The sequence below is a fragment of the Mastomys coucha genome, unplaced genomic scaffold, assembly GCF_008632895.1.
Source record: "Mastomys coucha isolate ucsf_1 unplaced genomic scaffold, UCSF_Mcou_1 pScaffold3, whole genome shotgun sequence".
Classification (NCBI taxonomy): domain Eukaryota; kingdom Metazoa; phylum Chordata; class Mammalia; order Rodentia; family Muridae; genus Mastomys; species Mastomys coucha.
In genome coordinates, this window is record NW_022196909.1 from 19,871,774 (window position 1) to 19,877,773 (window position 6,000).

At 37.5% G+C, this 6,000-nt stretch overlaps 1 protein-coding gene across 3 annotated transcripts in view; it reads right to left on the reverse strand.

The window, feature by feature from the left end:
* Positions 1-6,000, reverse strand: part of Rfx6 (regulatory factor X6) — a 51,170-nt gene that overhangs the window by 22,471 nt on the left and 22,699 nt on the right. The window lies entirely within an intron of this gene.

Genomic DNA, 6,000 nt, shown 5'->3' on the forward strand with positions numbered 1-6,000 from the left:
GGAGTTCAAGGACAGCATTGCCTACACAGAGAGCCCTAGGCGACCTGGACTACCTGAGACACTGTCGGAAAACAAAAACTCAATCTCAAAGAAAAAGATTTAAATAAACGGGGTTGCAATAAAAAAAATTTGAGTTAGAAATAAAATTACAAATCTGGTAAATGGTAGGAAGGACAGAATTCTGTCCTTCCTTCTAGCTTCCCCACACTTCTGTGTTTCTCAGGTTTCCTTGTTTATCTAAGTCATATTGACTATGCTTACTAGACTGAAGATTGATTGCTGGCATACATCGGTGGGGTTTTCTCCCTGTCTTATCAGTTCCAGACTCTGTATTTCCTTCTAGACTTTCATGGTAAAGCAGGAAAAAAGCTGGGAAGACGTTTGAGTCTTTCAACATCAAATATTTTAAAATCCACTGGTTTTATAAGGAGAGATTCTGTATAAGCATTTAAACCAACTTTGTTAACATAAAAATCAAATATTCCTAATTGCTATAAATTTTAGCCCTCACCTATATTTTAAAGCATGATAGGTATTAAATAAAAATTTAAAACTAGTCAAGAACGATTATACAAATAATCCCAATATGCTGTTATAATTGCAAGTAGATCTCAATCCATTTCGTTTAATTAGACTTTATCATTCAAGATCTGTTTCAAAGATTTTCTGTGTTTTTGGGTTTGCTGTATATGAACACTGCCAGTGAACCAGCAAAGATGGATACTGTAAGCCAAAACTAAAAACAATGCTGACTTATGAAAATAAAGAATTCAGTTTTTAAGGAAAGGCCAAGTTATAACCTCAGTGTAAACCATGAGACATCAAGACTTCTAGAAAAAAAATCATAGGTGTTACTCTGGAGGCTCCTGGGAGTCTATGGAAATGGCTCTGGCTGAGACTTCTAGCACCTAGGTATATAAAGACTCCTAAAAAGCTGGGGATATAAAGACTAAAATGGCCATCTCCTGTAGCCAGTGGACTTCCAGTGGAGGGTGGGGGACATCATCCCACCCATACAACCTTCAACCCAAAATTTGTCTTGCCTACAAGATGCACAGGGATAAAGATGGAGCAGATATTGCAGGGATGGCCACTTAATATCTCCTGTGAGGTTTCTCCCAGCCGTGGTTGGAAACAGATGCAAAGACCCACACCCAAACATCAATCAGTGGTTGGGGAGTCTTGTGGAACAGTGGGGGACAGAATTGAACAAGTAGGGACACCACAAGAAGACCTACAGAGTCAACTAACCTGCCGATGAGGGCTCATAGATATTGAAGCACCAACCAAAGACCATGCAGGGGCTGGACCTAAGACCCCCTACAAATTTGTAGCAGATGTGCAGTTTGTTTTTCATGTGCTTCCCCTAACAATTGTAGCTGGAGTTGTCTCTGACTCAGTTGCCTACCTCAGCTCCCCTTCCCTTAGCTGGACTGCCTGGCTGGGCCTCAGTTGAAGAGGTTGCACCCTGATGTCCCAGAGTGAGGTTCTTGAGGTACCCAAGAGGGGTTTCCCCTTCTCTGAGAAGAAGAGGGGGTAATGGGAGAGGGACTTGTGAGAGTGTGACTGGGAGGAGAGGACATGTGTAGGGTATGATCAAGAGTTAAATTGAATAAATTAATTAATTAAGTAATAATATATGTATAGGAAAGGACTTTCTGAATAGGAATTCATTTGTCCAGGAGTTAAGATCAATGGGGAACCTCATAAAATGAAAAAACTACTATCCAGCTAAGGAGCCAATCAACCAAGTGAAGAGGAAGTTCATGGACTGGGAAAAGATCTCATATATCTGACTGAGGATTTATATTTAGCAACATAAAGAGCTCAAAAAATTACAACCCAACTAAGAACTAGGCTATAGATTTTAACGGAGAATTTTCAATAGAAGCAATAAAAATAGCTAAGTGATATCTCAAAAAAAGCGTGTTTTGTCTAGCAATTAGGGAAATGGAAACCAAAACAACTACAAGATTTCTTACCTTGGTTCAGAATGGTAAAAATGAACAAAACAACTGAAAACAAATGGTGGCAATCAAGTGCGGAAAATGGGACCCTTATTCACTGTTGATGGCATTGCACACTGGTACATCCAGTATAGAAATCAGTGCAGGGAATTCTCAAAAAGCTAAAAATATACCTACTATATCACTTAGCTATGTCACTCACTGGAGTTTGCCCAAAGGACATGACATCCTATGCTACAGATATTTGCTCAGCCGTGTTCACTGCTCCATTAACAATAGCTAACAAAAATGTGGCACATAAGCCCTATGGAATACTATTCAGCTATCGAGAAAACATAAAATCATAAACTTTGCAGGTAAATAGGTCGAAGAAGAAAATGGTAAAATGAGTTAACCCAGGCCCAGAGATACAAACACTCACATATTCTCCTTTGTGCATAGTTCCTAGTTCTGAATCTTTAGATGTGAATATATAAACTAGAGTAACATCAGAAACTGGGAAACTAAAAAAGGCCCAAGTTGGGGAATGTGGGAGAAGGTACTCTAGAGATAGGGCTAGTTGAGCACAAATGCTATAAAAGGGAAAATGGAAAAATCAAGAAGGATCTCTTAAATGAGGAAGGCAATAAGAGGGAGAAGGGAGAGAAGGGATAAATAGTACTAAGTATGTTTAGAACAGCTATAGGAATAATTTTATGTTTACCTAGAATTAAATAAAACATATATAAGTTATGTATATACAAGCATACATACATGCATACATACATACATACATACATACATACATACATAAGCAGAGTGAACTGGATATCATAGGTAAGTTACTTTGCAAGCTTACAGAGTACTGCAGGCTGAAATGAAAGAAAGCCATAGAGTACCTGATGATGTATAAAGAAATAAAGAGCTAAGAAAAAAGGGGAATAAATACAAGGTAATTATGAAAGTCAGATGAACTCTACTTCTTGTTTTCACTTGAGCTGAGTCTAATACATAAGAAACAATTATTAATGTAAACATTAGTACTATAGATTTTACTGTTTAGCTCCATACTTCATTTTCCATATAATGTAACAAACAGTAACTATTAGTTTATGTTTTGGGGCGCGCACACACACACACACACACATAGTGTAATTCTGTGACACCACTGAAAAGAATAGGGATGGAAGTGTAAAGTAGCTGGTTTTATGTGTTACAGAGATCAAGCTGCTTTAAATTCTGACTGAAGATGTTATATTACTAGGATGTTAAAAATGATAAGAAAAGAGTCAGAGAGTATACCCAAAGGGTGGTGAAAAGAGAATTTTACTCTAAAAATTAGGGACAAAGAGAACAGTGAAATGAAGTGAGAATATATGCTAGGATCTGGATCCTCCCTCTTATACAGAAGTGTCTGTGGCATGCTCATATCAATAGTGCTTTTCATAGTTAAAAATATTTAATTAAATACATAACGAATACATTTATCTTGGTGTTTTCCTACAATGGAGTTCTGTATCATAGGAAATTCTGTAGTACAAAATAAAGGAACTAGAACTTTATATTTAGTATTTGAAAAATCATAAACTTGAATGCTAAATAAAAAACAAATTTGCAAAACAAATGATCCCACTTTTATAGAGAGTAAAACTGAACAAAAATTAAGCATCATATTTGGCTGAGGATGCATCCTTAAGCCATAAAACTGAGACAGAAATATAGGAATGTGTCCTAAAGATTGATAACCTTTATCAGTAGGGAAGAAAGAAGACAAAGGATGTACAAAAGAAGTCTCTCTTTTGATCAGTTAGGTAGGACAAGGTTGCGTATCTCTGTGTATTAGGGTATTATAAATAGAAATTTCCCAGCAAAGTTGCTTAGCATGCTAGAAATTACTAAGGAGCAAACTGTACACTTTTATGTTAACATTTTAAAAATTTCACAATGGTAATATTTTTGTGTAATGAGAGAGAGCAATACAGATAGAAGATCTCCAAGAAGCAACACAGCCCAAGGAAAAGCTTACAAAACCACATTTCTTTGGGGATATTATTAAGTGTAGATAAAGATACCAAAGGTCAAGAATGATACTATCCTTTCCAGAGTGTGTGACAGAACAATAGAAAGAACTGGCTATCTTTTCATGTCCTCCTTGCTGTGATTGTTCTACAGGAGGAGCTAGGCTCTGTAGTACAGACTGGCCATGGGGGTCTGCTTTGTTTCTTTGGTTTTCTGCTTTCTTTTGGTTTGTTTTCTTCTCTCTCAGCTGCTTACTTTGGCTGACTTTGGTAGGTAAACTATTAACCTTATTTCTAAGTAAAAAGAAGAAGGATCCTACAGAAAAGAGACAAATGTGATTATAAGGTAGCAATCTGACTTGTGGGGAAGAGGAAGGATCTAAGTGGCCCAGTGTGGCTACATGATGACAAAGGGGACATGAGAACAATCTGCAAATCTTGAAAAGCGTATCACAAGGAGGGAAGGGTTGAGATTAATCTCAATATGGCATCGTTCAACTAACCATGAACAGTTAATACAAAGGAGGAACAAAATGGCTATGGGGAAATTTTCCTCATTGTAATATATGAAAATAAGGAATTATTCTCTAAGGAGTGATGATGACTTTGCTATTTTACACGTGTGAGGCAAAATTTGCCCCAAACCAAGAGTTGCAAAAAAAGGAACCCACACTATTATCAACACCTAATCTTTTTGAAGAAGATGCCAAAAAGTACTCATTGGAGAAAGGCCAGAATCTTTAACAAATGGTACTGAGAAAACTGATTATCTACGTATTGAAGAATGAAACAAGATCCTTACCTTTCACTCTGAACTACATCACCTACAAACAAATCACAGAAATTAATGTAAGACCTGAAACTCTGTTCAAGAAAAAAAGACTGCCCAAGAAAAAAAAAAGCCAGGAAAGCCCTTGAAGACAATGAGGAAAATTTTAAGTAGGGATTTGGTCGCTCGGGGAATAGGCCAACAATTTATAACTGGGATCTTATGAAATTTATTTTTTTTAAGATTTATTTATTTATTATATATAAGTACACTGTAGTTGTCTTCAGACACACCAGAAGAGGGCATCAGATCTCATTACAGATGGTTGTCAGCCGCCATGTGGTTGCTTGGATTTGAACTCATGACCACTGGAAGAGCAGTCAGTGCTCTTAACCACTGAGCCATCTCTCCGGCAATCTTCCTTATGAAATTGAAAAAAAAAAAAAAAGGTTCTGTACAGCAATGGAAGCAGTTAGCTGAGTAAAGAGACAGAGAGACAGTCCATAGAGTGAGTGAAATCTTTTCTGGCTATAAATCTGAAAGAAAACCATATCTACAAGGAACTTAAACTGAAAGAGTTTTGAAAAGAAAAGAATCATGAGTTGGACAGCTGCAAAGTTGACTCGTGGGTAAAGGGGCTTGTTGTGCAGATGTGGAGATTTGAACTGCCTTAACTCACGTAGTCTCAGAGAGGTAGCATGTCTCTGTAAACCTGACCATCCTAAGGCAAGAAGAGAAGTAAGTGGAGACAAGCAAATCCCCTGGACCTCTCTTGCCAGCTGCCGGGTTTATGCAGTACCAAACAGAGCCCGTCCCAAAGTGGAAAGTGAGAACTGACAACCACTGCTTTTCTCTGACTTTTATAAATACACTACGGCATGAGCATGCCTGTGTTCACACACACACATGTGCACGCATGTGTGTGTATGTGTATATATATATATACCATAAAATTTTATCCAGTTGTGTGTAAAGAAAAATGAAATTTGCAGGAAAATTGTAGGAATTTAAAAATGAATTAACTTAGGTAACCTGAGCTCAGAAACACAAATATCCCATGTTCTCTTTCATAAGACAATGCTAACTTATAATCTTTATAAATGTGTATTTACGTATGCCAGGAAACAGATAAGGAAACAGATAAGGGCCCATTAGAGTTCTTCTAGAGAGGAACAGTGTTTTGGGGAAGTGACAAAGGGGAGTAAGCATGTGGGATAAGAAGGTGGTAGCATGCCGGGAGGTGGTGGCGCACGCCTTTAATCCCAGC